Genomic DNA, 24,717 nt, shown 5'->3' with positions numbered 1-24,717 from the left:
ACTATGTGTCAGACTTCTTGTCTCCTGTGGCCTTGCAAAGGATGGTCTAAAAAATTGGTGAAACGATTCCACAAAATTGCTGTTACCAGTAGAGATGAGCGGTGTTCGACTAGAACTGTTCGCCAAACTCAAATTCGAGCTGTTTTGGGCGGTGTTCGAGTTGTTCGACGAACCCGAACAATTTGCAAAAAATTCGGCTGTTCGAGGTTATGTTCGATAACTGTTCTGTTGATTACTGTACTTGTCATTTAGTGTAAAGGATCTATCTGACAGCGTGGGAAAATTCTCCTGCACTCATCGCTTCAGCGTGGGAGAATTCTCACGCTGAAGCGCTGAGTGCAGGAGAATTTTCCCATGCTGTCAGTGACGTGCATGAGGTGAGCTGAGTTCATTGGACATGAGCTCACCTTATGCACGTCACTGACAGCGTGGGAGAATTCTCCTGCACTCAGTTCTTCAGCGTGAGAATTTTCCCACGCTGTCAGTGACGTGCATGAGGTGCGCCGAGTTCATTGGACATGACCTCGGCTCATCTGGATGCCGTCACAGCGAGACACTGAGGAGCGCAAGCATGCCTGCTCTTCTCAGTGTCTGCGGGTTGACAGGCTGGATGGCAGCGTTCTGCTGCGGTCCAGCCTGTCATCTCGATGTAGCAGAGCTGGAGCTGTCCTGGGAACCATCGAAAGGTAAGGATGATGTTGGTTTATTATTTTATTTTTATTACAGGAGATCGTTGGCTTCAACTGGAATGGGCGTGACGGTAAGTATGGTTTAATTTAGAACAATAAAGAATTGTGTGTTTATTTCAATTAAAGGACTTTATTCTGGGTGTTTGTGTTTTTTTTAACTTTCACTATGTGGTTAGTAATGGGGGTGTCTTATAGACGCCTCTCCATTACTAACCTGGGCTTGATGTCAGCTGGCATTATAAGCTGACATCAACCCCAGCCCTATTACCCCACTGCCACCGCTACAGGGCAGTGGGAAGAGCGAGGCTAAGTGCCAGAATTGGCGCATCCTATGGATGCGCCATTTCTGGGGCGGCTGACGGCTGGTGTTTCTAGCCTGGGAGGGGGCCAATATTCATGGCACCCTTCCTGAGCTATTAATATCAGCCCCCAGCTGTCTGCCTAGCCTTTGCTAGCTATTAAAATAGGGGGGACCCCACGTCAATTTTTTGGGGGGTCCCCCATTTTAATATCTAGTAAAGGCTAGGCATTCAGCTGGGGGCTGATATTAGTAGCCTGGGAAGCTCCGTGGGTATTACCCCTTCCCAGGCTTCAAACATCTGCCCCAGCTGTCTGCTTAACCTCCGCTAGAGACTAAAATTACGGGGAACCCCACGCCAATTTTTATTTTAATAAATCCTTTATTTTAACACTAAATGACAAGTACAGTAACCAGCACTGTCGCTGTACTTATTATAAATGTGACTGACATGTTTCTAGCTATCTAATCTATGTGTGATGCTCTATCTTTCTGTTCTAAATTGTCGGGTACAGATGCTGAATTGCCGGCCGGCTTTTTTAAAGAGACAGTGCATGAAAACACTATTATTTTTTTAAATAAATCCTTTACACTAAATGACAAGTACAGTAAGCAACACTGTCACTGTACTTATTATATATGTGACTGACATGTTTCTATCTATCTAATCTATGTGTGAAGCTCTATTCTGTGTGTTATAAATTGTCGAGTACCGCTGCTGAATTGCCGGCCGGCTTTTTTAAAGAGACGGTGCATGAAAACACTAATATTTTTTTTAATAAATCCTTTACACTAAATGACAAGTGCAGTAACCAACACTGTCACTGTGCTTCTTATATGTGTGACTGACATGTTTCTATCTATCTAATCTATGTGTGAAGCTCTATTCCTTCTTGTCTAAATTGTCGGGTACCGGTGTATGCCGCTGCTGAATTTGCCGGCCGGCTTTTTTAAAGAGAGTGTCTTCTGAGCAGTTTGTCAGCTTTTGGACACCTTTGCAGGTGTTTTCTATGTGTTTCTATGTGTTTTTGTTTGCCTGCCATTGGTTTTAACGGTGTTCGACGGTGTTCTAAGGTGTTCGACAAACAGTTCAACGAACAGTTCCTCGAACATCCCGGTGTTCGACGAACCGAACCCGAACACTAGGGGGGTGGCTCAACACTAGTTACCAGCAGATACGGTGTTATTGTTACGGTTTGAGTGATGAAGACTCGACAGTCCCACGGTTGGCAAGTTAGAACTTTGAGATTCACTACATGCACCACTGGTGTTTTGTGGAAAAGCAAATGTAAGATCTTGTAACAGCATCTGCTGATACTCCTGCATGTGTGAATACCTTTCTATGGCAGGAATTATTTCGGCAAATTTACTTTTGTACTGGGGATCTAAGAGTGTTGCAACCCAGTAGTCGGGATTACTTCGAATTCTGACAATCCAAGGGTCATGTTGCAGGTAGTGCAGCAAGAAGGCACTCATGTGTCTTGCGCATCCAGGAGGACCAAGTCCTTTTTGTGTTGGTGGCGAGGTAAGAATCAAGCTTCCTTCCTCTGCCCTCTCCCCCCAACCTCGCACAACAGAAATGTGATCAAGGTCTCCCTCATCTGATGAGTCTTCCATGCCCATCGCCAGTTCGTCCTCCACTTCTTCCTCTGCTCCTGCACCTTCCTCAACAGTTTGGCTGCTACCATGCGCCCTCGATAATCCCTCTCCCCCACCCTCACATGCCTGCCGCCTTGGTGCTACCGACCGTCTGGACATTGGAAATGTTATCCCTTCCACATACGACTCCTCCTGTACTTCCTCCCCCTCCTCTTGTCCCACCACCTGACTCCGAATTCTGTTTAAAGTGTGCTCCAGCATGTAAATCACCGGAATAGTCATGCTGATAATGGCATCGTCAGCACTAAACATCTTCATCGCCATTTCAAAACTGTGCAGAAGGGTGCATAGGTCCCTGATCTGAGACCACTCCTGCAGCATGATTTGCCCCACCTCTGGATCTCGTTGGCCCAGGCTAAACGTCAGAACGTATTGCACCAGCGCTCGTCGGTGCTGCCACATTCGCTGCAACATGTGCAGAGTTGAATTCCACCGTGTCGGCACATCGCATTTCAGCCGGTGAACTGGCAGGCCCAACGACTTCTGTAGAGATGTAAGTCGTTGAGCTGCAGGATGCGAACGGCGGAAGTGAGCACACAGCGACCGTGCCCTCTGCAGAAGGCCATCTAGTCTGGGATAGTGGGCTAAAAATTGCTGGACAACCAGGTTCAATACGTGAGCCATACAAGGCAGTTGTGTGACATTGTCCCGGCGAAGGGCCGCACCCAGGTTTGCAGCATTGTCGCACAAGGCCTTCCCTAGCTGAAGGTTCAGTGGAGACAACCATTCATGAAACTCGGTCTCCAGAGCTGACCACAACTCCTCAGCTGTGTGACTCACATTTCCCTGACATTTCAATGTAAAAACCGCCTGATGCAGTTGAGCCCTGCTGCTAGCATAGTTAGGAGGTGTGCAGGATTCCTTCTGCGCAGTTAGAACGCGGGTGGCATTGCCAGTCAGGCTTTGGGTGCAGGTGGAGGACAAAGAGGAGGTTGAGGAGGCAGAAGCAGTGGAGGAGCTTCAAGATAAAGAGGATTGACGCACAACTCGTGGAGACGGCAAGACTTGGACAGCAGCCCCTTGTCCTGCTGTCACCATAGTTACCCAGTGCCCAGTCAGCGACATGTAATGCCCCTGTCCATGCCTACTCGTCTAAGTGTCTGTGGTGAAATACACCTTGTCACACAGAGAGTTTCTCAAGGAAATGGTGATGTTGTGTGCGACATGCTGGTGTAGCGCAGGCACACCTTTCTTTTAGAAGTAGCGGTGACTGGGCATCTGGTACTGGGGCACTGCGACAGACATAAGGTCTCGAAAATCCTTTGTGTCCACCCAGCGGAAAGGCAGCATTTCTGAAGCCAACAGCTTGCAGATGGTGAAATTCAACCTCTTAGCTTTGTCATGGCTAGGAGGAAATCGTCTTTTACTTGTCCACATCTGAGGGACCGAGGGCTGGCTGTTGTGCTTAGACGGGGTTGAGTAGGGTGTCCCCGGCAAACTGCCGGTCTGTGAGGAAGATGCAGGTGGACATGTTATGTTGCCTTGATCCAAAGGTGGTGCTCTCGATGTCAGAGAGCGCTCAACACCAGCAGGTGTTTCCACTTCCAAATGAACTGACAACCTGCCAGTCACACTGGCTGTTGCGGGTAAAGAGGTGGCAGGTCTGCGTCCAAAAACATGTGCGACTGCTGTCCCCCCAGTCACAGAGGAAGAAGAGGCTGCGTATGCACAAGATGGGGCAGACGGAGGTTGGCCCGGCCCGCTAGGCCACATTGTAGCACAGTGAGCTTCCCACTGCATCTTATGCTTCATATCCTTGTGACGGTTCATGCATGAAGTAGTTAAACTATGGATTTTTTGGCCTCTACTTAGGTTTTGGTGACAAATGTTACAGATAGCATGAGTTGGTTCATCCTTATCGATCTCAAAAAATGCCCAGGCTATGCAAGGCTTAGAGCCCATGCGACCTGAAGAGCTACCATGACTTGTGGTCAGAGGCAGAGTTGTGGTTGAAGATGCAGTTGTTGACGTGCTTTCAGTACTCTGTCTCTGTCCAGGAAGGCGCAATCTAACCTCGTCGTCAATAGCATTCTCCTCCACCTCCTCTGCTGACCTCATCAACTGGCTGACTGTGGGTTGACAGTAAGCGGGATCTCCAACCTTGTCATCATCCCCCTGTGTGTTCTTACACCCGTCGCCCTCAGAGCCAACCTCTTCCTGCCCTGACCGAAAAGTCAAGTTGTCGCTCCATTCAGGTATCTGAGTCTCAACATCGTCTTCCTCATTGTCTCCACCAACAGGAGTTACAGTCTGGGAACGAGGGTCTACATTATGCTCAGAACCTTCTACATTTGGGCCTGGATCCGACTCATAAACATTCTGGCCATCAGAGCAGATCATTTCCTCGTCTGGATTCACAGAAGCTCTGGAGAAGACCTCTGATTCCCAGGCTATAGTATGAGTAAACAGCTCTTCAGACTCAACCATCTGTGTTACCCTATACTCAGACGGGCAGCTGGAGACTTGGGAGCTGTGAGGAAGCAAGTGCGATTGGGGTGACACCTCTGAGGACTGGAGTATTTGTGATGTTGAAGTTGAGGTGGAGGAGAGCCAACTTGAAGGAGGACTTGATATCCATTGAAGCACCTGCTGTTTTTGTGCTTCATCTGGAATTTGTAGCGATTGGCGTGTCCATAAGAAAGGGATCGTATCACATTGTCCATGAAAAGAAGTAGACATCTTAGTTTGGCTGGAAGATGGTCTTTTTCCTGCAGATGGTTTTTTTTTCCCTTTCCAACACGCCTATTCCCCTTTCCACCAGCAGCAGGCCTTTTGCCACTCATTTTGGTGGCTAACTAATTGGCAACTCTGTAGTTGTTTGCACAAAAAACAATGGATGGAAACCGAGCAGAGCTGAGTGGCCAAACTGTGGTACTAGCCCAAAAGGATTGGCTGGGTTAGATGCAGTAAAACAATTTTATTAGATACACAGGCGGTGTAGCTTGCTTCACAGGTGGGCTACTCCGCTGACTACGAGACACTGCTACTATGCCCAAAAGGATTTACTGGGCTAGATGCAGTAAAAAAAAATTATTAGATACACAGGTGGTGTAGCTTGGTTCAGATGGGCTACTCCACTGACTAACAGACACTGCTACAGGCCCAAAAGGATTTACTGGGCTAGATGCAGTAAAAAATTGTTATTAGATACACAGGTGGTGTAGCTTGGTTCAGATGGGCTACTCCAATGACTAACAGACACTGCTACAGGCCCAAAAGAATTTACTGGGCTAGATGCAGTAAAAAAATGTTATTAGATACACAGGTGGTGTATATTGGTTCACATGGGCTACTCCACTGACTACAAGACACTGCTTCAGTCCCAAAAGGATTTACTGGGTTTGATGCAGTAAAAAATTGTTATTAGATACACAGGTGGTGTAGCTTGGTTCAGATGGGCTACTCCACTGACTAACAGACACTGCTACAGGCCCAAAAGGATTTACTGGGCTAGATGCAGTAAAAAATTGTTATTAGATACACAGGTGGTGTAGCTTGGGTCAGATGGGCTACTCCAATGACTACCAGACACTGCTACAGGCCCAAAATGATTTACTGGGCTAGATGCAGTAAAAAAAATGTTATTAGATACACAGGTGGTCTAGCTTGGTTCAGATGGGCTACTCCACTGACTACCAGACACTGCTACTATGCCCAAAAGGATTTACTGGGCTAGATGCAGTAAAAAATTGTTATTAGATACACAGGTGGTATAGCTTGGTTCAGATGGGCTACTCCACTGACTACCAGACACTGCTACAGGCCCAAAAGGATTTACTGAGCTAGATGCAGTAAAAAATTGTTATTAGATACACAGGTGGTGTAGCTTGGTTTAGATGGGTTCTTCCGCTGACTACCAGATACTGCTACAGGCCCAAAAGGATTGGCTGGCTTAGATGCAGTAAAAAATTGGTATTAGATACACAGGTGGTGTAGCTTGCAACACAGATAGGCTACTCCAATGACTAACAGACACTGCTACAGGCCCAAAAGGATTGGCATAGCTACATTTAGCCAAATACTGTAAAAAACACTTGCACAGCACTGGCACAGACCTGCCTGGCAAAAAGTGCTAGGAACTGCAGGAACCTAGCCCTCAAAAGGACTGCAGTTACAACTAGTCCCTACTCCCTAAACCTATCTCTCTATTTAACTGCAAATTCGCTCGCAATTCACAGTTATACTGTATAGCGCCCACAGCAGCAGCGGTGCCGTCTAACACTCAGCTGCAGCAGTGAGAAAATGGTGGCGACGGGGAAAATGACTGGGTCTTATAGGGCAAGGACATGTGACATACACAGCCAATGACACATGCCCTTGCTGGTTTGAAAAAAAAGCACTTTGCTGCGTGTGTGCGCTGCTGATAGGCTGACAGACTGCACCGCCCCACTGTAAATGCGGGAAAGAAAAAAAAAATGGAGATCGGCACTATTTCTGCAGAGATCCATCCCCTGCCACTCCCCCCGCCCACTCTACAATGAAACTGTCTATTAACATTGATTAACAGTTTTACTGTGAAAAAATCCAGTTACGCTTTTGGTGCATGAACAGTTATCGAACATAACCTCGAACAGCCAAATTTTTTGCAAACTGTTCTGGTTCGTCGAACGGCTCGTTCACTGCCCCAAATAGCTTGAATTTGAGATTGTCGAACAGTTCGAGTCGAACACCACTGAACTCTACACATCAGACTCTCGCCTACCGTGGAAACCTTCAAAAGGAACCTGAAGACCCACCTCTTCCGACAAGCGTACACCTGCAGTAACCAACGCTCAACCATACCACAACCAGCTCTACTCTCACCCACTGTATCCTCACCTATCCCCTGTAGATTGTGAGCCCTCATGCACAGGGTCCTCGCTCCTCCTGTACCAGTCGCCGACTTGTATTGTTCAAAATTTATGGTAATTGTTTGTGCTATGTATATCAGTTTCACATGTAAAGCGCTATGGAAAAAATGGCGCTATAATAATAATAATTAATAATAATAACTGGCAGTATTTACAATATTTACAGGCAGGTATAAAGGATAAGACCCAATGGGTTGTCATTAGTGTTGAGCCACCCCCGTAGTGTTCGAGTTCGGTTCGGTTCGTCGAACGCCCGTGTGTTCGCCGAAATGTTCATCGAACTGTTCGTCAAACACCTTCAAACACCGTTAAAACCAATGGCAGGCAAAAAAAACACATAGAAACACATAGAAAACACATTCAGAGGTGCCCAAAACCTGACAAACTGCTCAGAAGACACAACTAACACATGGAAAAGTGCCAAATACATATAGTCATGCGAAAAGAAAAGAGGTGGAGGAGTAAAAGGAGGGGGAGACACAGATATAGGCATGCCATGCTCTTCTAAAAGCAAAGAAGTGTGAAGCCGACACGGCCAGTCCGTTCCTGCCCGTGCCCCCTCCGTGTCGCCGGGTTTGTGCCAGAGCCGCGATGGACCCTGACGGCCAGCCACCCTCTCCCAATACTGGTGCCTGTCCGCTGGTGGGTCGAGCGAGCCCCCCTGTGGTGGAGGCAGGTCTAAGCTTTTTAATTTAAATAGTCTCTCTAATTTGAATGAATACACTTTAAATCCTTTTACAAGGATCTATTGGAGGGCAAGTCTCATGCCAGCAGCCGCGTAATTCCAGCTCCAGTAGCGTCCACTAAAGCTGCTGCAGTTAAAAAGCTTTTATAAGGATCAAGCTCTGCGGTCCACCGCAAGGCGTCCTACCGCCAGTCCCAGCCCCTATGCCTTGGAGTGCCTCCTGATGCTCTTCACTGAGTATCCCGGGGTCCCGAAGCATTTCCTTTGAAAAAAATAAGTGTCCAAACTACAGGTGTTGTAGCTTGCTTAACAGATGGGATAATCCGCTGACTAGCAGACACTGCTACTAGGCACAAAGTATTTCCTGGGATTGATGCAGTTAAAAATTTGTAATTAGATACTCTCGTTGGATGCTGAGAAAGCATTCCATAGAGTCTCCTGGCATGCCATATATTATTCTCTTAAAAAACTTGGGGTAGGGGTCTAGGGGACCCTTTTATAGCCAAAATCACGGCACTGTATCGCAATACGTCACCTAGGCTGAAGATAAATGGAACTGGAGCACCCTGAGGGCTCGGTTGCTACAGAGGTATTGCACTTCACCCAGAGGTGTGATATCTCACTCTCAGGTAAGGATGGAGTGTGGATAAGGACCCCGACACCTGCATGCATTACACCACATTGCCGTGGGGCAGGGTGACCAATATGCCCCTGAGATGGGCACGACAGTCCCTGTCCCTGGCTGGAGTGGGGGGAGGGAACACTGAGGAAGGGGAACCCTGTAGTGCAGGAGCAGAGAGGAAGCAGTTCCTGGGTTCATTGAGAAGGGAGTATAAATGGTGGGCACCATCTTAGTTCAGTGCAGAGATGTCTGAGCAGAAGTGACAGGGAGCAGGGGCTCTGCATGAGCTCTGCTCTAGAGGCGGGCCTAGTAACAGAGGCCCAGGCCTGTAAGAGAAAGAAAGAAGGAAGAGGAGAGGAGAATGCTCCAGGAACGAGGAACGAAGGGATCCCAGGGGTGTGGACGGGCGAGTCGCCACCGCACGCCCGAATCCACCTGCTTTGAGGGGTCAGGCCAAAGGGGGAGACCGGTCCCCGAAACTAGTGGAGGCGGGAAACGACCCTCAGCTTGAAACCGGAGGCTGTGACATTTTATGTGGCGCAGCCCCTTGCTACACCCACTAGGAAGGCACCACATAGGGTCAGGGAAACTGGCGCCAAGTTTACCAAGAGGAGGCCCGAGGCAGCCAGACAGAAGTGTTGGTAAGAAAGGCCAGACAAAGGACACACAAAGGGGGTCCTGTGAAGCGCTCCAAAGTTATCTGGGAGTTGTCTGAGCTCCTCACCTGGTGAGCACAGTACGACGTGGGCAGCCGTTACCTGCAGAAGTGGTCTGGATAATAAGAACTGTGAGTAAAGGCCCTGGACTGCATCACTGACTCCGTGTCGCTACTGCTGCTGCCCTGCAACATCATCCCCATCCTCCGCATACACTGCCCAGAGGCTATACTCCTCCCGTGGGGAGTTATACTATGCTCTGCTGCACCCACAACACCAGCCTCAGCGGTCTGCCCTGCAGCGGCGTAGTCGGACATTTAAACATCAAAACCACATAAATAGTTCCGCCACTGGTTTGACCGCCCTGAGCCACGGAACCGGGTCTCCGCCACGGAGACTACAACCACCAGCATCCACCATAAAGGGTCCGGCTCCGGGTGTCCCAGGGCCCAGGGGGCGAGTCAGAACATTTTCATCACCTTTCATAATCACCAATGGGACAAGGTAGGGATGTCCTCTGTCCCCTCTCTTATACATCCTAGTGACGGAGCACCTGCTCTCATCAATTCGCCATAACCCCAATATTAGGTGGATTGAGGTGGGAGGCACCGATTACAAGTGCTCTGCATTTGCTGATGATGTCCTAGTATATATCACTCAATCATATATATCCATCCCTGCTGTTATGGCTGAAATAGATCACTTTGTTACATTGTCAAATTTTAAAATAAAAGCAGTGAAGTCTGAGGCTCTCGATGTCTCCCTCCCCAAATCCATACAGGATTCCATCCAGTCCAACTTTTCCTTTGCCTGACTCTCACAGGGTATCAAATACTTAGGAATTCCTATTCATAGAGACCTCTCCCGTCTATGTTATCTTAATTTTGGGCCCTTTATTGAACAACTCCATACAGACCACGGTTGGTAAGTTAGAACTGTAAGATTCACTACGTGAACCACTGGTGTTTTGTGGAAAAGCACATGTACACTGTGTTATGCAAAAAGTGTTTAGGAGTGATAAGCGAAGAATTTGTTTGTTTGTCAGTTAAACTCATTGATGGTGATGTGTGTCAGGGCTCTTTATATCACTGTAAGCAATTGCAGACTCCTGTGCTAATTAGTTTGGCAGGTGTGTCCAATGAAAGGCAAGACTACTTAAGAAGGCTGTCCCACAATATTAAGCAGCCTACATTTTATGCCAAAATGAGAAAGAAAAAGGATGTGTAGGCTGCTGAGAAGCAACAAATTGTGGAGTGTTTAGGTCAAGGCATGACTACAATCAACATTGTGCGATGATCAGGATGAAGTGTCTTGGCAATCAAGAAGTATTTAGCTGATTCACAGTACACACGTGTGCGTGCTGATAAGGGCAAATTGAGAACTCTTTCCTACAGGCAATTACGTCAGGTTAAAAGACCAGCGGCAAAAAAGCCTTATCATAGCAGCAGACAAGTTTTTGATGCTGCTGGTGCCTCCAACAGCCCCCGAACAACAAGATGCAGGGGTCTTCAGAGGTTTGCAGCTGTGCGTAAGCCATCCTGTTGACCTCCTCTATCCACTGCACACAAGCAGAAACGGCTCCAGTGGGCCAAACAATACACGAAGACTGACTTCAAAACTGTTTTGTTCACGGATGAGTGCCGTGCAACGCTCGATGGTCCAGATGGATGAAGTGGAGGATGGCTGGTTGATGGACACCCCACGCAAACATGGCTACAGCGCCAACAAGGAGGAGGTGGAGTAATGTTTTGGGCTGGAATCATGGGGAGAGAAATTGTCGGCCCCTTTAGGATCCCTGAAGGGGTAAAGATGAACTCCAAAATGTATGTGGAGCTTCTCAAGCAGCACTTCCTGCGATGGTTCAAGAAGTAGAACCGTGTATTCCACAGCAAGATCATTTTCATGCATGATAATGCACCGTCTCATGCTGTACATAATACATCTGCATCTCTGGCTGATATGGGCATAAAAGGGGACAAACTTATGGTTTGACCCCCATGCTCCCTTGACCTCAACCCCATTCAGAACCTCTGGAGCATCATCAAAAGGAGTGTCTATGATGGCAGGAGGCAGTTCACATCTAAGCAACAGCTCTGGGAGGGTATTCTGTCCTCATGCAAAACAATTGAAGCAGAAACCATCCAAAACCTGACAAATTCAATGGACGAGAGAGTTCAGAAGCTCCTTTCGAACAAGGGGTCCTATGTGCAAATGTAACATCACCTAGAATAAAGTTTTGAGTTGAAAACTGCTTGATTTCAGTTTCTAATAACCTACTAATGCTTAGAATTTCAAAAATGACCACTTTTTTGTTCTTTATTAAAATGAAAAGGTTGATCGAAGAGTGTTGGGGATCTAAGAGTGTGGCGACCCAGTAGTCAGGATTACTTCGAATTCTGACAATCTGAGGGTCATGTTGCAGGTAGTGCAGCAAGAAGGCACTCATGTGTCTTGCGCATCTAGCAGCCCAAAAATTATTTTTCGGGCTAGATGCAGCTAAAAATTATTATTAATTTTAAATTTGGTGGAGCTTAGTATAGATGGCCTAATAGAATCATTACTGCACACTGCTACAAAGCCCAAATTATTTTCCAGCCAAGATACAAATAAACATGATTAGTAATTTTAAATCTGGTGGAGCTTAGTATAGATGGCCTAATAGAATCAGTACTGCACTCTGCTACAAAGCCCAAATAATTTTCCAGCCAAGATACAGATAAACATGATTAGTAATTTGAAAGCTTAAAACGGTTGGTGAGGTGATTTTAACCAATCATCAAGCTTTTACTCTCCCCAGGATGACAGAGGGGTAGAAGAGTCGTTTCGGATCCATGATTTGTTCATCTTTATGAACGTGAGTCTGTCTACATTATCAGTGGAGAGCCGCGTGCGCTTATCTGTCAGCACACCACCAGCAGTGCTGAACACATGTTCAGACAGAACACTGGCTGCGGGGCATGACAAGATCTCCAAGGCGTAAGTGGCGAACTCTGGATATTTTTCCAGATTGGAAGCCCAAAAAGAGCAAGGGTCCAGTGACACAGTCATGGCTTCAATTTTTACTTGGAGATACTCCTGTACCATGGTCTCTAGGCGTTGACTATGTGTCAGACTTCTTGTCTCCTGTGGCCTTGCAAAGGATGGGCTAAAAAAGTGATGAAATGATTCCGCAAAATTGATGTTACCAGCAGATACTGTGTTTCTGTTACGGTTTGAGTGCTGAACACTCGACGGTCCCACGGTTGGCAAGTTGGAACTGTGAGATTCACTAGGTGCATCACTGGTGTTTTGTGGAAAAGCACATGTAAGATTCTGCAACAGTCTCTGCTGATACACCTGCATGCGTGCATCCCTTTCTATGGCAGGAATAATTTCTGCAAATTTACTTTTGTACCGGGGATCTAACAGTGTGGCAACCCAGTAGTCAGGATTATTTCTAATTCTCACAATTCGAGGGTCATGTTGCAGGTAGTGCAGCAAGAAGGCCCTCATGGGTCTTGCGCATCCAGGAGCACCAAGTCCCTGTTGTGTTGGTGGCGACGTAACAATCATGCTTCCTTCCTTTGTCCTCTCCCCCCAACCTCGCACAACAGAAATGTGATCAAGGTCTCCCTCATCTGATGAGTCTTCAATCAGTTCGTCCTCCACTTCTTCCTGGGCTCCTGCACCTTCCTCACTAGTTTGGCTGCTACCATGCGCCCTGGTAAAACCATCTTCCTCACCCTCACATGCCTGCCGCCTTGGTGCTGCCGACCGTCTGGACCTTGCAGATGCTAGCCCTTCCACATACAACTCCTCCTCCTCTAATTCCTCCACCTCCTCTTGTGCCACCACCTGACACTGAATTCTGTTTAACATGTGCTCCAGCATGTAAAACACCGGAATAGTCATGCTGATAATGGCATCGTCAGCACTAAACATCTTCGTCGCCATTTCAAAACTGTGCAGAAGGGTGCATAGGTCCCTGATCTGAGACCACTCCTCCAGCGTGATTTGCCCCACCTCTGGATCTCGTTGGCCCAGGCTATACGTCAGAACGTATTGCACCAGGGCTTGTGGGTGCTGCCACAGTCGCTGCAATATGTGCAGAGTTGAATTCCACCGGATAGGCACATCGCATTTTAGCCGGTGAAGTGGCAGGCCCAACGACTTCTGTAGAGATGTAAGTCGCTGAGCTGCGGGATGAGAACGGCGGAAGTGAGAACTCAGCGACCGTGCCCTCTGCAAAAGGCCATCTAGTCCGGGATAGTGGTCTAAAAATTGCTGGACAACCAGGTTCAACACGTGAGCCATACAAGGCACGTGTGTGACATTGCCCCGGCGAAGTGCCGCACCCAGTTTTGCAGCATTGTCGCACACGGCCTTCCCTGGTTTCAGGTCCAGTGGAGACAACCATTCATGAAATTGGTTCTCCAGAGCTGACCACAACTCCTCAGCTGTGTGACTCACATTTCCCAGACATTTCAAAGTAAAAACCGCCTGATGATGTTGAGCCCTACTGCAAGCATAGTAAGGAGGTGTGCAGGATCCCTTCTGCGCAGTTAGAAAGCTTGTGGCATGACCAGACAGGCTTTGGGTGCAGGTGGAGGACCGAGAGGAGGTTGAGGAGGCAGAAGCAGTGGAGGAACTTTGAGATAAAGAGGATTGACGCACAACTCGTGGGGACGGCAAGACTTGGACAGCAGCCCCTTGTCCTGCTGTCACCATAGTTACCCAGTGTCCAGTCAGCGACATGTAATGCCCCTGTCCATGCCTACTCGTCCAAGTGTCTGTGGTGAAATGCACCCTGTCTCACACAGAGTTTCTCAAAGAAGCGGCATCTGGTACTGGGGCACTGCGACGGACATAAGGTCTCGAAAATCCTCTGTGTCCACCAGGCAGAAAGGCAGAATTTCTGTAACCAAGAGCTTGCAGATGGTGAAATTCAACCTCTTAGCTTTCTCATGGCTAGGAGGAAATGATATTTTACTTGTCCACATCTGAGGGACCGAGGGCTGGCTGTTGTGCTTAGACGGGGTTGATAAGGGTGTCCCCAGCAAACTGCCGGTCTGTGAGGAAGATGCAGGCGGACATGGTAGGTTGCCTTGATCCAAAGGTGGTGCTATCGATGTCAGACAGCGCTCAACACCAGCTGGTGTTACCACCTCCAAAAAAAATGATGAACTGCCAATCACGCTGGCTGTTGCAGGTAAAGAGGTGGCAGGTCTGCGTCCCAAAACAGGTGTGACTGCAGTCCTTCCAGTCACAGAGGATGAAGAGTCCACGGATGCACAAGATGTGGCAGACGGTGGTTGGCCCGGCCGGCTAGGCCGCATTGTAGCACAGTGAGCTTCCCACTGCAACTTATGCTTCATGTCCATGTGCCGGTTCATGCTTGAAGTACTCAAACTATGTATTTTTTGACCTCTACTTAGCTTTTGCTGACAAATGTTACAGATAACACGAGTAGGGTCATCTTTATCGATCTGAAAAAATGCCCAGGCTATGCAAGGCTTAGCACCCATGCGACCTGAAGAGCCACCACGACTTGTGGTCAGAGGCAGAGTTGTGTTTGAGGATGCAGTTGTTGAGGTGCTTCCAGTACTACGTCTCTGTCTAGGAAGGCGAAACCTGACCTCGTCGTCACTAGCATCCTCCTCCACCTCCTCTGCTGACTTCATCTCTTGGCTGACTGTGGGTTGACAGTAAGTGGGATCTCCAACCTCATCATCATCACCCTGTGTGTTATCACACCCGTCGTCCTCAGAGCCAACCTGTTCCTGCCCTGACAAAAAACTAAAGTTGTCGCTCCAATCAGGTATTTGAGCCTCATCATCGTCTTCCTCATTGTCTCCACCAACAGGAATTACAGTTTGGAAATGAGGGTCTTCATTATGGTCAGATCCTTCTGCGTCTGGTCCTGGATCTGACTCATAAAGATTCTGGGCATCAGTGCAGATCATTTGCTCATCTGGATTCACAGAAGCTCTGAAGCCGACTTCTGATTCCCAGACTATAGTATGAGTAAACAGCTCTGCAGACTCAACCATCTGTTCTACCCCATACTCAGATGGGCAGCTGGAGATTTGGGAGCTGTGAGGAAGCAAGTGCGATTGGGGTGACACCTCTGAGGACTGGAGTATTTGTGATGTTGAAGTTGAGGTGGAGGAGAGCCCACTTAAAGGAGCACTTGATATTCGTTGAAGCACCTGCTGTTTTTGTGCCTCATCTGGAATTTGTAGCGATTGGCGAGGCCGTAAGAAAGGGATCTTATCGCATTGTCCTCTAAAAGAAGTAGACATTTTAGTTTGGCTGGAAGATGGTCTTTCTTCTGCAGATGTTACTGTTGCTTTAACACCTACCCCACAGACACAACCTTTTTTCCCCTTCCCAGCATGCCTATTCCCCTTCCCACCAGTAGCAGGCCTTTTTCCACTCATTTTGGTGGTTAACTAATTCACAACTCTGGAGTTGTTTGCACAAAAAAACAATGGGATGGGAACCGAGCAGAGCTGAGTGGCCAAACTGTGGTATTAGGCCAAAAGTATTGGCTGTGATAGATGCAGATAAAAATGATATTGAATTTGCAACTTGATGGAGGTCAGGATAGATGGACTAATAGAACAAGTTCCACATACTGCTAGAAGACCAAATGTTTTTTTCATAGCTAGATGCAGAAAAAAATTATATTCAATTTGCAACCTGATGGAGGTCAGTATAGATCGACTAATAGACCTCGTCCCACACACTGCTAGAAGCCCAAATATTTTTTCAGAGCTAGATGCAGAAAAAAATTATATTCAATTTGCAACCTGATGGAGGTCAGTATAGATGGACTAATAGAACAAGTCCGACACACTGCTAGCAGCCCAAATATTTTTTCAGAGCTCGATGCAGAAAAAAATTATTTTCAATTTGCAACCTGATGGAGGTCAGTATAGATGGACTAATAGACCAAGTCCCACACACTGATAGAAGCCCAAATATTTTTTCAGAGCTAGATGCTGAAAAAAATTATTTTTAATTTGCAACCTGATGGAGGTTAGTATAGATGGACTAATAGACCAAGTCCCACACAATGCTAGAAGCCCAAATTTTTTTTCAGAGCTAGATGCAAAAAAAAATTATATTCAATTTGCAACCTGATGGAGGTCAGTATAGATGGACTAATAGAACAAGTCCCACACACTGCTAGAAGCCCAAATTTTTTTTCAGAGCTAGATGCAGAAAAAAATTATTTTTAATTTGCAACCTGATGGAGGTCAGTATAGCTGGACTAATAGACCAAGTCCCACACACTGCTAGAAGCCCATTTTTTTGTTCAGAGCTAGATGCAGAAAAAAATTATATTCAATTTGCAACCTGATGGAGGTCAGTATAGATGGTTTAATAGAACAAGTCCCACACACTGCTAGAAGCCCAAATATTTTTTCAGAGCTAGATGCAGAAAAAAATTATTTTTAATTTGCAACTTGATGGAGGTCAGTATAGATGGACTAATAGACCAAGTCCCACACACTGCTAGAAGCCCATTTTTTTGTTCAGAGCTAGATGCAGTAAAAAATTATATTCAATATGCAATCTGATGGAGGTCAGTATAGATGGATTAATAGAACAAGTGCCACACACTGCTACAAGCCCAAATATTTTTTCAGAGCTAGATGCAGAAAAAAAATATTTTTAATTTGCAACCTGATGGAGGTCAGTATAGATGAACTAATAGACCAAGTCCCACACACTGCTAGAAGCCCAAATATTTTTTCAGAGCTAGATGCAGAAAAAAATTATATTCAATATGCAACCTGATGGAGGTCAGTATAGATGGACTAATAGACCAAGTCCCACACAATGCTAGAAGCCCAATTTTTTTTAGAGCTAGATGCAGAAAAAAAATATATTCAATTTGCAACATGATGGAGTTCAGTATAGATGGACTAATAGAACAAGTCCCACACACTGCTAGTAGCCCAAATATTTTTTCAGAGCTAGATGCAGAAAAAAATTATTTTTAATTTTCAACCTGATGGAGGTCAGTATAGATGGATTAATAGACCAAGTCCCACACACTGCTAGAAGCCCATTTTTTTGTTCAAAGATAGATGCAGAAAAAAATTATATTCAATTTGCAACCTGATGGAGGTCAGTATAGATGGACTAATAGAACAAGTCCCACACACTGCTAGAAGCCCAAATTTTTTTCAGAGCTAGATGCAGAAAAAAATTATATTCAATATGCAATCTGATGGAGGTCAGTATAGATGGACTAATAGAACAAGTCCCACACACTGCTACAAGCCCAAATATTTTTTCAGAGCTAGATGCAGAAAAAAAATATTTTTAATTTGCAACCTGATGGAGGTCAGTATAGATGGACAAATAGACCAAGTCCCACACACTGCTAGAAGCCCAAATTTTTTTTCAGAGCTAGATGCAAAAATTTTTTTTATTCAATTTGCAACCTGATGGAGGTCAGTATAGATGGACTAATAGAACAAGTCCCTCACACTGATAGAAGCCCAAATAATTTTTCAGAGCTAGATGCAGAAAAAAATTATTTTTAATTTGCAACCTGATGGAGGTTAGTATAGATGGACTAATAGACCAAGTCCCACACACTGCTAGAAGCCCAAATTTTTTTTCAGAGCTAGATGCAGAAAAAAATTATATTCAATTTGCAACCTGATGGAGGTCAGTATAGATGGACTAATAGAACAAGTCCCACACACTGCTAGAAGCCCAAATTTTTTTTCAGAGCTAGATGCAGAAAAAAATTATATTCAATATGCAATCTGATGGAGGTCAGTATAGATGGGCTAATAGAACAAGTCCCACACACTGCTACAAGCCCAAATATTTTTTCAGAGCTAGATGCAGAAAAAAAATATTTTTAATTTGCAACCTGATGGAGGTCAGTATAGATGGACAAATAGACCAAGTCCCACACACTGCTAGAAGCCCAAATTTTTTTTCAGAGCTAGATGCAAACATTTTTTTTATTCAATTTGCAACCTGATGGAGGTCAGTATAGATGGACTAATAGAACAAGTCCCTCACACTGATAGAAGCCCAAATAATTTTTCAGAGCTAGATGCAGAAAAAAATTATTTTTAATTTGCAACCTGATGGAGGTTAGTATAGATGGACTAATAGACCAAGTCCCACACACTGCTAGAAGCCCAAATTTTTTTTCAGAGCTAGATGCAGAAAAAAATTATATTCAATTTGCAACCTGATGGAGGTCAGTATAGATGGACTAATAGAACAAGTCCCACACACTGCTAGAAGCCCAAATTTTTTTTCAGAGCTAGATGCAGAAAAAAATTATATTCAATATGCAATCTGATGGAGGTCAGTATAGATGGGCTAATAGAACAAGTCCCACACACTGCTAGAAGCCCAAATATTTTTTCAGAGCTAGATGCAGAAAAAAATTATATTCAATATGCAACCTGATGGATATCAGTATAGATGGACTAATAGACCAAGTCCCACACACTGCTAGAAGCCCAACTTTTTTTCAGAGTTAGATGCAGAATAAAATTATATTCAATTTGCAACCTGATGGAGGTCAGTATAGATGGACTAATAGAACAAGTCCCACACACTGCTAGAAGCCCAAATATTTTTTCAGAGCTAGATGCAGAAAAAAATTATTTTTAATTTGCAACTTGATGGAGGTCAGTATAGATGGACTAAAAGACCAAGTCCCACACACTGCTAGAAGCCCATTTTTTTGTTCAGAGCTAGATGCAGAAAAAAATTATATTCAATATGCAATCTGATGGAGGTCAGTATAGATGGATTAATAGAACAAGTGCCACACACTGCTACAAGCCCAAATATTTTTTCAGAGCTAGATGCAGAAAAAAATTATATTCAATATGCAATCTGATGGAGGTCAGTATAGATGGACTAATAGACCAAGTCCCACACACTGCTAGAAGCCCAAATTATTTTTCAGAGCTAGATGCAAAAATTTTTTTTATTCAATTTGCAACCTGATGGAGGTCAGTATAGATGGACTAATAGAACAAGTCCCTCACACTGATAGAAGCCCAAATATTTTTTCAGAGCTAGATGCAGAAAAAAATTATTTTTAATTTGCAACCTGATGGAGGTTAGTATAGATGGACTAATAGACCAAGTCCCACACACTGCTAGAAGCCCAAATTTTTTTTCAGAGCTAGATGCAAAAAAAAATTATATTCAATTTGCAACCTGATGGAGGTCATTATAGATGGACTAATAGAACAAGTCCCACACACTGCTAGAAGCCCAAATTTTTTTTCAGAGCTAGATGCAGAAAAAAATTATTTTTAATTTGCAACCTGATGGAGGTCAGTATAGCTGGACTAATAGACCAAGTCCCACACACTGCTAGAAGCCCATTTTTTTGTTCAGAGCTAGATGCAGAAAAAAATTATATTCAATTTGCAACCTGATGGAGGTCAGTATAGATGGTTTAATAGAACAAGTCCCACACACTGCTAGAAGCCCAAATATTTTTTCAGAGCTAGATGCAGAAAAAAATTATTTTTAATTTGCAACTTGATGGAGGTCAGTATAGATGGACTAATAGACCAAGTCCCACACACTGCTAGAAGCCCATTTTTTTGTTCAGAGCTAGATGCAGTAAAAAATTATATTCAATATGCAATCTGATGGAGGTCAGTATAGATGGATTAATAGAACAAGTGCCACACACTGCTACAAGCCCAAATATTTTTTCAGAGCTAGATGCAGAAAAAAAATATTTTTAATTTGCAACCTGATGGAGGTCAGTATAGATGAACTAATAGACCAAGTCCCACACACTGCTAGAAGCCCAAATATTTTTTCAGAGCTAGATGCAGAAAAAAATTATATTCAATATGCAACCTGATGGAGGTCAGTATAGATGGACTAATAGACCAAGTCCCACACAATGCTAGAAGCCCAATTTTTTTTAGAGCTAGATGCAGAAAAAAAATATATTCAATTTGCAACATGATGGAGTTCAGTATAGATGGACTAATAGAACAAGTCCCACACACTGCTAGTAGCCCAAATATTTTTTCAGAGCTAGATGCAGAAAAAAATTATTTTTAATTTTCAACCTGATGGAGGTCAGTATAGATGGATTAATAGACCAAGTCCCACACACTGCTAGAAGCCCATTTTTTTGTTCAAAGATAGATGCAGAAAAAAATTATATTCAATTTGCAACCTGATGGAGGTCAGTATAGATGGACTAATAGAACAAGTCCCACACACTGCTAGAAGCCCAAATTTTTTTCAGAGCTAGATGCAGAAAAAAATTATATTCAATATGCAATCTGATGGAGGTCAGTATAGATGGACTAATAGAACAAGTCCCACACACTGCTACAAGCCCAAATATTTTTTCAGAGCTAGATGCAGAAAAAAAATATTTTTAATTTGCAACCTGATGGAGGTCAGTATAGATGGACAAATAGACCAAGTCCCACACACTGCTAGAAGCCCAAATTTTTTTTCCGAGCTAGATGCAAACATTTTTTTTATTCAATTTGCAACCTGATGGAGGTCAGTATAGATGGACTAATAGAACAAGTCCCTCACACTGATAGAAGCCCAAATAATTTTTCAGAGCTAGATGCAGAAAAAAATTATTTTTAATTTGCAACCTGATGGAGGTTAGTATAGATGGACTAATAGACCAAGTCCCACACACTGCTAGAAGCCCAAATTTTTTTTCAGAGCTAGATGCAGAAAAAAATTATATTCAATTTGCAACCTGATGGAGGTCAGTATAGATGGACTAATAGAACAAGTCCCACACACTGCTAGAAGCCCAAATTTTTTTTCAGAGCTAGATGCAGAAAAAAATTATATTCAATATGCAATCTGATGGAGGTCAGTATAGATGGGCTAATAGAACAAGTCCCACACACTGCTACAAGCCCAAATATTTTTTCAGAGCTAGATGCAGAAAAAAAATATTTTTAATTTGCAACCTGATGGAGGTCAGTATAGATGGACAAATAGACCAAGTCCCACACACTGCTAGAAGCCCAAATTTTTTTTCAGAGCTAGATGCAAACATTTTTTTTATTCAATTTGCAACCTGATGGAGGTCAGTATAGATGGACTAATAGAACAAGTCCCTCACACTGATAGAAGCCCAAATAATTTTTCAGAGCTAGATGCAGAAAAAAAATATTTTTAATTTGCAACCTGATGGAGGTTAGTATAGATGGACTAATAGACCAAGTCCCACACACTGCTAGAAGCCCAAATTTTTTTTCAGAGCTAGATGCAGAAAAAAATTATATTCAATTTGCAACCTGATGGAGGTCAGTATAGATGGACTAATAGAACAAGTCCCACACACTGCTAGAAGCCCAAATTTTTTTTCAGAGCTAGATGCAGAAAAAAATTATATTCAATATGCAATCTGATGGAGGTCAGTATAGATGGGCTAATAGAACAAGTCCCACACACTGCTAGAAGCCCAAATATTTTTTCAGAGCTAGATGCAGAAAAAAATTATATTCAATATGCAACCTGATGGATATCAGTATAGATGGACTAATAGACCAAGTCCCACACACTGCTAGAAGCCCAACTTTTTTTCAGAGTTAGATGCAGAATAAAATTATATTCAATTTGCAACCTGATGGAGGTCAGTATAGATGGACTAATAGAACAAGTCCCACACACTGCTAGAAGCCCAAATATTTTTTCAGAGCTAGATGCAGAAAAAAATTATTTTTAATTTGCAACTTGATGGAGGTCAGTATAGATGGACTAAAAGACCAAGTCCCACACACTGCTAGAAGCCCATTTTTTTGTTCAGAGCTAGATGCAGAAAAAAATTATATTCAATATGCAATCTGATGGAGGTCAGTATAGATGGATTAATAGAACAAGTGCCACACACTGCTACAAGCCCAAATATTTTTTCAGAGCTAGATGCAGAAAAAAATTATATTCAATATGCAATCTGATGGAGGTCAGTATAGATGGACTAATAGACCAAGTCCCACACACTGCTAGAAGCCCAAATTATTTTTCAGAGCTAGATGCAAAAATTTTTTTTATTCAATTTGCAACCTGATGGAGGTCAGTATAGATGGACTAATAGAACAAGTCCCTCACACTGATAGAAGCCCAAATATTTTTTCAGAGCTAGATGCAGAAAAAAATTATTTTTAATTTGCAACCTGATGGAGGTTAGTATAGATGGACTAATAGACCAAGTCCCACACACTGCTAGAAGCCCAAATTTTTTTTCAGAGCTAGATGCAGAAAAAAATTATATTCAATTTGCAACCTGATGGAGGTCAGTATAGATGGACTAATAGAACAAGTCCCACACACTGCTAGAAGCCCAAAATTTTTTTCAGAGCTAGATGCAGAAAAAAATTATATTCAATATGCAATCTGATGGAGGTCAGTATAGATGGGCTAATAGAACAAGTCCAACACACTGCTAGAAGCCCAAATATTTTTTCAGAGCTAGATGCAGAAAAAAAATATTTTTAATTTGCAACCTGATGGAGGTCAGTATAGATGGACTAATAGACCAAGTCCCACACACTGCTAGAAGCCCAAATATTTTTCAGAGCTAGATGCAGAAAAAAATTATTTTTAATTTGCAACCTGATGGAGGTCAGTATAGATGGACTAATAGACCAAGTCAGTATAGATGGACTAATAGAACAAGTCCCACACACTGCTAGAAGCCCAAATTTTTTTTAAGAGCTAGATGCAGAAAAAATTATATTCAATTTTCAACCTGATGGAGGTCAGTGTAGATGGACTAATAGAATGATGCTATGCCCAAAAGGTTTTACTTCACTAGGTGCAGTAAAAAATTGGCATTCTATACACAGGTGGTGTAGCTTGCAACACAGATAGGCTACTCCACTGACTAACACACTCTGCAATAGGCCAAAAAGGATTAGCTTTGCTAGATTTAACCAAATGCTGTGAAAAAAAACTTGCACAGCACTGGCACAGACCTGCCTGGCAAAAACTGATAGTAACTGATGTAACCTAGTCCTGAAAAGGACTGCAATTATTCAATATGCAACCTGATGGAGATCAGTATAGATGGACTAATAGACCAAGTCCCATACACTGCTAGAAGCCCAATTTTTTTTCAGAGTTAGATGCAGAATAAAATTATATTCAATTTGCAACCTAATGGAGGTCAGTATAGATGGACTAATAGAACAAGTCCCACACACTGCTAGAAGCCCAAATATTTTTTCAGAGCTAGATGCAGAAAAAAATTATTTTTAATTTGCAACTTGATGGAGGTCAGTATAGATGGACTAAAAGACCAAGTCCCACACACTGCTAGAAGCCCATTTTTTTGTTCAGAGCTAGATGCAGAAAAAAATTATATTCAATATGCAATCTGATGGAGGTCAGTATAGATGGATTAATAGAACAAGTGCCACACACTGCTACAAGCCCAAATATTTTTTCAGAGCTAGATGCAGAAAAAAAATATTTTTAATTTGCAACCTGATGGAGGTCAGTATAGATGGACTAATAGACCAAGTCCCACACACTGCTAGAAGCCCAAATTTTTTTTCAGAGCTAGATGCAAAAATTTTTTTTATTCAATTTGCAACCTGATGGAGGTCAGTATAGATGGACTAATAGGACAAGTCCCTCACACTGATAGAAACCCAAATATTTTTTCAGAGCTAGATGCAGAAAAAAATTATTTTTAATTTGCAACCTGATGGAGGTTAGTATAGATGGACTAATAGACCAAGTCCCACACACTGCTAGAAGCCCAAATTTTTTTTCAGAGCTAGATGCAGAAAAAAATTATATTCAATTTGCAACCTGATGGAGGTCAGTATAGATGGACTAATAGAACAAGTCCCACACACTGCTAGAAGCCCAAATTTTTTTTCAGAGCTAGATGCAGAAAAATATTATATTCAATATGCAATCTGATGGAGGTCAGTATAGATGGGCTAATAGAACAAGTCCAACACACTGCTAGAAGCCCAAATATTTTTTCAGAGCTAGATGCAGAAAAAAAATATTTTTAATTTGCAACCTGATGGAGGTCAGTATAGATGGACTAATAGACCAAGTCCCACACACTGCTAGAAGCCCAAATATTTTTCAGAGCTAGATGCAGAAAAAAATTATTTTTAATTTGCAACCTGATGGAGGTCAGTATAGATGGACTAATAGACCAAGTCAGTATAGATGGACTAATAGAACAAGTCCCACACACTGCTAGAAGCCCAAATTTTTTTTAAGAGCTAGATGCAGAAAAAATTATAT

The sequence above is a fragment of the Phyllobates terribilis genome, unplaced genomic scaffold (assembly GCF_046119375.1).
Source record: "Phyllobates terribilis strain yellow unplaced genomic scaffold, ASM4611937v1 Scaffold_1__5_contigs__length_1240528914, whole genome shotgun sequence".
Classification (NCBI taxonomy): domain Eukaryota; kingdom Metazoa; phylum Chordata; class Amphibia; order Anura; family Dendrobatidae; genus Phyllobates; species Phyllobates terribilis.
This window is presented reverse-complemented; position numbering follows the sequence as displayed.